Here is a 9,049-nt window from a genome sequence, read left to right on the forward strand (position 1 = left end):
GACATTGGCATTCGCGTGTTGTTCTTGTACAGTCATTTCCACAAGACGTCCTCAATAGTTCTGGTTTTCAGCTCCCTAACCGCCATGTCCTCCATTAGTAATCAGCCCATCTGTTGACACTTACATCTACTTCCACAGTTCATCTACTCAATCATTCTGTCTACTTCCCAGTTGGTCGTTTTCATCTATGCATCTTGAAAAGGTTTCTTGTAAAACAATCGTCTTGTTGAGATTTTAAACATGCAATTGGGTCCTTTTTAACTATAAACCAACCACTGTTGTTACAGTAACAGTCAATTGTCTGCTTGTTTTTCCTCTTTATCAGTCTGGTGCTTCTTTTTAAGTCACATGTTCTAACTGCTGTAAAAAAAAAAAACTGGACTGTTTCTATGACCAGATATTACTGTGATGACCCAAATAATCTCGCACACACAACCTAACCTTGAACCATCCTCAACAAAAGTGTCAGCAACATCCAGCTCACAGACTTCCACAAAGCCAGGATAACAACCTAATCCCTCCATCACTAAAGGTGATCTTGGCTTCTATCATCTCCAGACTGATCCTAACATGATTGCTGTTTGTTTAAACTCCAGAATAAGCAAACCAACAGCAAACAGAGCCCACATATGTAAGTAAAGAAAAATGGTTTTATTTATATTTGAGCTCGTTTGGACACAGAAATAATCTGCAAGGGAGACAAAGGTGGTGGGGGATAGGATCGACAGTAGAATGATTGTCAGATGAAGATCAACAGTCTTACTTTGTTCTTGGGATTCACAGGTGTGGAGGGGACTTGGAGGATTCCCAGAAACAGCAGTTGACCACGATGAAGGCTGGCGAGTCAGTATGTGGATTGAGTGGCAATATGGACATGAATGATGATCTGTGGTTGTAGATCTTTGACGAGGAACTGAGGAACACCAGGCTGTAGTATCTCCAAGGGCTGTACGTGGAGGGCATGAAAGGCTTAGACCTCCAGGAAGGTAACCAGGAAACTAGGAGGACAAGGGAAACCAAGGTTAAGATTTTCTTAGACTCAAAAACATATTTTTGAGGCTGTCACAAATACCACACAGTAAGTACTGTTCCAGCTCCAAGATACTGGAAGCTGTGCACTTAAAATCAGCAGGTCTCCTCAGCCAGAATAAGAAACATCCATCCATCCATTATCTTTCACCCGCTTTTTCCTTTTTGGGTCACGGGGGTCACTGGTGCCCATATCCAGCAGTCACTGTGCGAGAGGCGGGGAACACCCTGGACAGATCTCCAGTCCATCACAGGGACACACAGAGACAAAAGAAACAAACAACCATTCACTGTCTCGCTCATCTAGGGACAATTTAGAGTTACCAATCAGTCTAACATGCATGTTTTTGGTCAGTGGATGGAAACCAGCAGAATACCTGGAGAAAACCCACGCATGCATGGAGAGAACATGCAAACTACACCCAGAAAGGCCCTCGGCCAGAATTCAGCCCGGCAAATTTCTTGCAGAGAGGCAACAGCTCTAATAACTGCCATATTATATATTTTTTTATTTCGGTTGCTCCTGTCTTCAGTGATTGCCACAGCGAACTAACTCACTTGAAGACTTGGCAATTGTTTTTATGCTAGATGTCCTTCCTGACACAACCACAGACCACCGAGCTACCACAGCACTCTGTGCGGAGCAGAGAGCTGCCATACAGGGCACCCGGAGGAGAAGATGGTGGGGTTTATGGGCCTTGCTCAAGGGCCCAGAGTGGGGCCAATGAGGGTGGAGGTAGGTGTGGGTGTTTCACCTTTTCTACCCACATTTTGATGATGTCAGTCCAGGGAGTTAAACCGGTGACTTTCCGATGTGAGAAGTAAAATAATGACATTTAAATACAAAAACTTTTAAACAGCTAATTATTTACGATGTTGTAAAAGACAGGTAGTCAATCAAGAGGGAGAGTTTTGAGCCACAGAAGGTGTAAGAAGATTTACGGTTTAGAAAATGAGGGGGGAAATAAAATGCTGCCAAAAGTACTTTTTTTTTTTTAAGAAATAAGATAAAGTGAAATGGAGTGGCATTTTGGCATCTTGAGACTAATGACAAATGCAAATGTGTGGTTCTGTAAGAGGTCCAGCTTGTGACTGGCTGAATCTCAGAAGGATATGGACAGTAAGATAACATTGTGCTGACATTTTTTTTTTTATGCAGTCACTTTTTAAAAGCTAAAAAAACAGATTAAGGATTTTGTGTCCTGGCTTTCAGTTTGATACAGCTGGTGGAGAGGACGGGAACCTTGTGTTGGGCCAAAATAATGGCTTACTCCTGAATCCAATGTGAAAGCGCAGATACTGAATATTTCATAACTCATGACTATAGTCAGGTGAATAATACTGTAATATTGGCTGCATAAGTCACAGTTTTATGCATAAATTAGCATGCCTGCAACTTATACAGCGAAATAGCGTATTTATGCCCCCCCCCATATTTATAACCAAAGTTTTGGCTGAGATCTGAATTTCATTCATTCTGACATGGAAAATATTGAACACTATCATTTTCAGCCACTAGAGGGCCCTCGACTAATATGGCAAACCAAGTGTCTCGTTAATAGTTAAAAGTGGCTGTTAATGCGACACTTGGGTTGCCGTACCAAGCCACCACCTTTGTCTCGCTCCGGAACTCCTGGAGCAAACAACAAATCTGATGCATTTCGCAGCGCGAGTCGTTCCTCTGCGCGCTCCCGCGGCTGCAAATCATTTTTTGAAAATGCAGCTGATTTGACCGTCAAAGTGCATTTATTAAGGAAAAGTTCAAATGAGACACACCTTTACTATAATTTTGAGCAAACAAATAATTGTTTTTAAGTGTTAATCTTGTGAAATTCTTGTTAAAGTCCTCTCATACATGGTCTTGCGGCCGCCATTTGGCAGCCAATTGATTTTTGGCGCATCGGCCCACATTTCCGGGTGATCAGTGGTGACGAGTAACAAATGTGAAGCGTCAACGGTGACGTATAATAGATGTGACTTATACGGCGGTGTGACGTGTACGGCGGCAAGTACGGTAGTCTTATGACTATAGTCACATAGTGAAGTCACTGACTTCACTTTGTTAGATTTTCTACCTGGATTATTGAGCATGCATCAGGATATAGTCACTTAGAGTTGGTGACAGGTGCAAATATTTGAGCACAGTTACAGATATGTCATATGTGTGTTAATAAGCAAATGCTCTTTTTACAGTCCAGGCTTTTTAATCAAACTGATCATCTGACTATAATGTGAAAAGTATTTTCATACTCCCTGAACCTGTATGCTGCAATGTGTGCCTTGACACATTATTGCATTGTCATCCCATTAAAAAGTTTCTTTAAATAACCATTTGACATGATTGCTTAACTAATAAATAGGCACATACAAATATGCTTAAAGAAATTCCTGGTGGTAAATCTTTTTATTTTGACCACTGTATGTACATCTTACGCAAACACGTCACAGAAACACAACCCTTTGAAAAATAAATTAGAGGTGACATAAAAGAAAAAATAAATGCAGAAATGATGCAGATAAAATTCTAAATGGTTGAAATGATAATTACACATAAACAGTTTTAACGTCAGAGAATACCAAGAGGAACTATGGTCAGACTTCATAATGGACTGTTTTAATAACCTTTTTTTTAGACCTAATCATTCCTCTTATAAAAAGTCTTAGTTATAGAGTCTATGCGGCTTATGTCAAAGAATCACATGGTTAATGTTTGGCAAGGTTCCTTTGTTTGTATGTTGTAAGTTTCCTATTTAAAATGCAAAAATTCCCCCCAATATCAGTAAAATAGTCATCTCTTGCATGACAATAGGCCGTATACATTGGTAAACAAGTGTATTATTTAATACATTAGTGTAATAAGCTTGTCATGTAAGAGTTTAAAAGCCACATTGAAGATCTATATATATATATATATATATATATATATTTTTTTTTTTTACCATTACCACCTGATTGGTCTAGTGAGGTCCTTAGATGGGCCCTGGTACAACACCAAGAAACCGATAAACTTCTTGAAATGTGAAAAGTGGGACAAAGAAAAGAAGAAAACCACATTAACTAGTTCTACCAGTCTGTGGCAACCAGTGAGTGTTGGGGAGGCAGCATTAAGAGGAGACGCAGGGCGACTCGACAGGCTGGTGAGGCAAGCTGGTTCTGTGCTGGGAACAGAGCGGAGTCCCTCAGTAAGCTGCTATCCATCATGGGCAATGCTGACCATCCTCTGCACAGCACCATCATGAAGCAGAGGAGCTCCTTCAGCGGTAGATGATGTCCCGGCCCTGCTCCACGGATAGACTCAGGAAGTCCTTTGTCCCTCAAGCCATCAGACTGTTCAACTCCTCCCCGTACAGTAAAAATAGAGCCTTGTAAATCTGCAGCACCTGGGATTAATAACCTATGTAGATACAGTGGAAAGAATGTTGTAGGGCTAATGTAACATGATCATATTTTCTGGACATTGAGCCAAAAAAGAAACTGCACTTTGTGTTACTCAAATAAAATACAAGTTCAAACATGTCATACATGAATATTTGTAAAAGTTGCATTCTGAAAAGAAGGACTACTTCCACTGAGTCCAAGGTCAGTCAACGAGTGAAAGTATCTGGGAGTCTTGTTCATGAGTTATGGTAGATGGTGGATGGAAAGATGGATTGGGCCTCATTTAGTTCTAGAATTGCGTCGCTCACGGTGGCTGCATGTTGGAGCAACTCTGTTAATTTCATTCAGAGATTTTGCTTTTGGAAACTTTAATTCCTCTTTTTCTAGATGTAAATCACATTTTTTTGGATGATTATTTCCTCTGGTATCAGATGCTGTGCAGCTGGAAGGATTTTTACTGAAACTTTTTTGGTTTCGGACATTTGTTATGAGGCGTAACCATGGCAACGAGGCAGTTTTCTACAACCAACAGCTGATTAACATCTCAAAAGCTCAAATAATATCTCAACTACAGCCCCAAATCTTAAATGAGTTGAAAAGGATGTTCTGTGGATGCTTTCTCATCTACCTGCCAGCTGTGCTCGAGTGCCTGACCACTGAGATCCTGGAACTAGCAGGAAACACGGCTCATGACAGCAGAAGAACAGGATCGTCCCTCGGCACCTACAGTTGGCTGTCCGCAGTGACGAGGAGCTCGGCAGACTGCTGGGAGGAGTGGCCGTCACTCTGGGAGGAGTTCTGCTCAGCATTCGGGCGGTCCTACAGCCCGGGGGAACTGAGAGGCCAGCCGAGTCTGGGTGGACGGATCGGACGGCATCTGCAGCCAGTTTCTTAGGATCCACTGTGGGATGGACCTTTACAAGAGATCCTTCCTGTCTACAGCCATCGGCATCTATAACATCTCTTAATGAAATGAGAATAACGAGTTACAACAACAATTAATTTCTCTCTGGGATTAATAAAGTATTTTTTTAATTGAATTGAATTGAATTTACAGTAATGTAGATGTTGCTCCAGTCTGTTGTGATTAAATAAATTAGCGGAGCTTAAAGGCAAAGCTGTTGATTTACTGGCCAGTCTTTGTTACAACCCTCAGCTAAGGTAAGATGGTGGGGATTGTGGCCTAAAGAATGAGATCCCAGTTTCAAATAGCTGTAATAGGTTTTCCTTAGGATGCCTCCTGGTTGTCTTCCTTGGGAGGTTTTCCAGGCTCGTCCCACTGGGACGAGACTCAAGGCAGAACCAGAACTCGCTGGAGGGACGATGTTGCCTTTCTGGCCTGGAAACTCATTGGGGGAATGAGCAGGAGTGTTTTGCTGGGGACGGAGGTGTCTGGGTTTCTTTACTGAACTTGTGCTCGTGAGCCAAAAACACCGATGTCATCTTGATTTAACATTTTGTTGATTTGAATTTCTGTGTGGCTCACCTGAATGAAAAAAACACCTACAAATGAAGATGCAACAGATTGATGTAAACAATATGATTGATGCATTATAAAGACACCTTTGCAATTTATTTTATATCTAAGTGCATGGCAGTATTTTACTGTACTGTAGTGGCCTGAGCAGTTGAAACATTAAATAAAACAAAAGAAATAGGCCCCTGCAAACTACATACAAACATGGGTTGTTGTTTTAAAAATGAAAAACAAATTCCAATATTTTAACATAGAATGCTGAAAGGCAGACGTTTATAGAGTAAGTCAAGCATACCCTTTGAGGGGATAATGTTATAGTTTTTAATACAACTTTCCAACAACTACACAACTTTCCAACAACTACTAAAGAGAGCGTTCAGTGTGACCCGTTAAAGAAAGACCAGTAGAAGTAGAAAGTTGTCAAGTAGATGTAGACTATCAAGAAAGTCAGAACTGTCCCCATGAGGTAATTTAACCGCCGGTCTGCCACTGCTGAGAAGCTGACAACCTTTACTGGTTTTTAAATGTGGTACTTATAAGAATATATCTTTACTGTTGTAAAAACACAAGATTGCTACAAATCTGCCTTTAAGTCAAGCAAATAGTACAATACACGTAACATTTAAATTAGTGTAAAACATGGCATCTGAATATTGTCCAGGCCCTTAAATAACAAACCACCAAACTCTGATTGTAAAGATCTATCTATCGCAGAGGTTAGAGAAGTTGGGCCTGTGATTGAAAGGTCACCGGTTCAATTCCCTGGACCTTCAACATCAAATCGATCAATCTTTCAATCAATCTATCATCTTTACCCTCTTCTTCCTTTCTGAATCGCAGAGTCACTGTGTGAGAGGTGGGGGACACCTAGGACAGGTCTCCAGTCCATCACAGGGACTCATAGAGCCAAAATAAGACAAACAACCATTCACTGTCTCTCTCTCTCTCACCTAGGGACAGAGTTACCAATCAGCCTAACATTCATTCAACCTTTATTTATACAGGTTAGTCCCATTGAGCCTCGGGGACTCATTTACAAGAGAGACCTGAATTTTAACAAAGTGATGACAACAGTGGACAACAATGACAACAATAGACAATCAATCATAAAAAAAAATGCATACAAGTGTATTTATTTATTTTTACCAAATAAAAAGGTAATTAAAAGGATAATTAAAAGGAAAAGTAGCAAAAAAACCAGCTAGATTATAAGGCGGTGTAGAAAACTAAAAACAGGAACATGTCTGCGTTGGTTGTCACCAGGAACTTAACGTAAGTTTGAAGCCGCTTAGAGAGGTCAAGGTCAAGAGCTTCAGATCTTTTTGTAAGATATTCCAGGAAACAGGAGCGGAGTAGGAGAAGGTCCTTTTGCCAAGTTCAGTCCTCACTGAGGGGACACTGCAGGTAATAATGTCCTGAGAGCAGGTAGTGTTGAGAGCCAACGACGGGTGCTGGGTCTGTTAAAAAGAATGGCTGAATACACGTTTGGACAGTCACGCTATTCCCCCTCAGTGTGTTGCTCTTTCTCCACCCCCCAGTTTTGTAGTAACACGTTTTCACCCCACATAGCAGTGTTACAACATGCAAGATCTTTGGTCTGTGGGAGGAAACCGGAGTTCCTGGAGAAAACCTACACAGCACGGAGAGAACATGCAAACTCCACCCAGAAAGGTCCCCGGACGGGATTTGATCCGACGACCTTCTCGCTGCGAGGCGACAGCTCTACTGACTGAGACACCTTTAGTAAAAATCAATGTTTGTAAAACAGGCATGACCTTTTCAGTTAGGCTGAACAACAAAATAAAATAAAATGAATAAAAATAATATCATGCCATCTCAGGTGAGGCGCACGCAAAGGTCTCAGTTCAAGCCACAATCTGTTGCACATATGACGCCCCCAGGGAGATTTCTCCCCCTCTCTATCTCAGTATCCTTATCTATGATGTGCAAAAGACGAACTCCTTGAAGACGGTGTTTTTGCTCGTGCGGATGAACAGCAAGACGTACCGGGGGCCTGGTCCATTTCTCTCATGCAGGAAGATAAGCCCCGTCTGTCAGCTTGATTGACAAACCAGAGGAGGACAGCCTCCATCATTGTAGAGACTTTACTTCCACAGTTGTTGATAACATTAACAGGCAACACGCCTTGTGTTTGCTGCCATTAAATATTTCTAATAATAATTATTAGGACAAGACCTGGCAAGTGAAAAACTGACTCCAGCATTAGAAGAAGGACGACCTCGTAAATAAACAACCATGAAGATTTTAGGATTTAAGTAACATGTTTTGATTTAGTGATTGCTGTTCAGGAGCACGTTTATTTCCTGAACAACACATTTAATTATTCAGTCTGAATCAAAGTAGCGGCTTGTTTTTGTGGCCTCTTTCATTTTCACAAATACGTCATTAAAAACAAATGGAAAGTTTGGCAACCACTAAGTGCTGTATATTTAACTTAAAACAAAAACTGCTTTTAGTCTGATTTTTTGCATTAATTATTCGATTCATATTTGGAAGAAAGCCGCGTCTATAATGCTTTGCTGATTTTAAGTCATCACAAGTAAATAAGCTTTTGTTTTCTTCTTTCGGCTGCTTCCTTCTTGAGGGGTCACCACAGTGAACTAACTCGCACAGAGACTTGGCGATTGCCTTTACCCCGATGACACAAACTGACACAGGCACAGACCAGCGAGCTGCCACAGCCCTCTGTGTGGAGCAGAGGGCACCCAGGGGAGCAGATGGTGGGGGTTAGGGACCTTGCTCAAGGGCCCAGAGCGGGTCAAAGCAGGATGGAAGCAGATTTATTCAGTTTATTTATTTGTAGCACCAAGTCACAACAGAAATTGTGAGTGTTTCACCTTTCCCACCCACATTTTGATGTTGTCAGTCCCGGGAGTTGAACCGGCGATCTTTCGATCACAGGCTCACCTTCCCTAGCCCCTGCGCCACCACACCCCTACAAGTAAATAAGAAAATTAAAAAAAAAAAGAGTTTTTAAACCAGGGGCCACAAACACAATATACACAGGGCCCAATTTATTCTGAGCAGACTTTGATCAAATGTAGATACATCATCATCATCATCATCATCATCATCGTCGTCGTCATCGCTATTATTATGTTGCTGTTGTTGTATTATTGTTGTTGCTGTTGTATTATTGTTGTA

This window comes from Nematolebias whitei, chromosome 10, assembly GCF_014905685.2.
Source record: "Nematolebias whitei isolate Nwh7 chromosome 10, NemWhi1, whole genome shotgun sequence".
Classification (NCBI taxonomy): domain Eukaryota; kingdom Metazoa; phylum Chordata; class Actinopteri; order Cyprinodontiformes; family Rivulidae; genus Nematolebias; species Nematolebias whitei.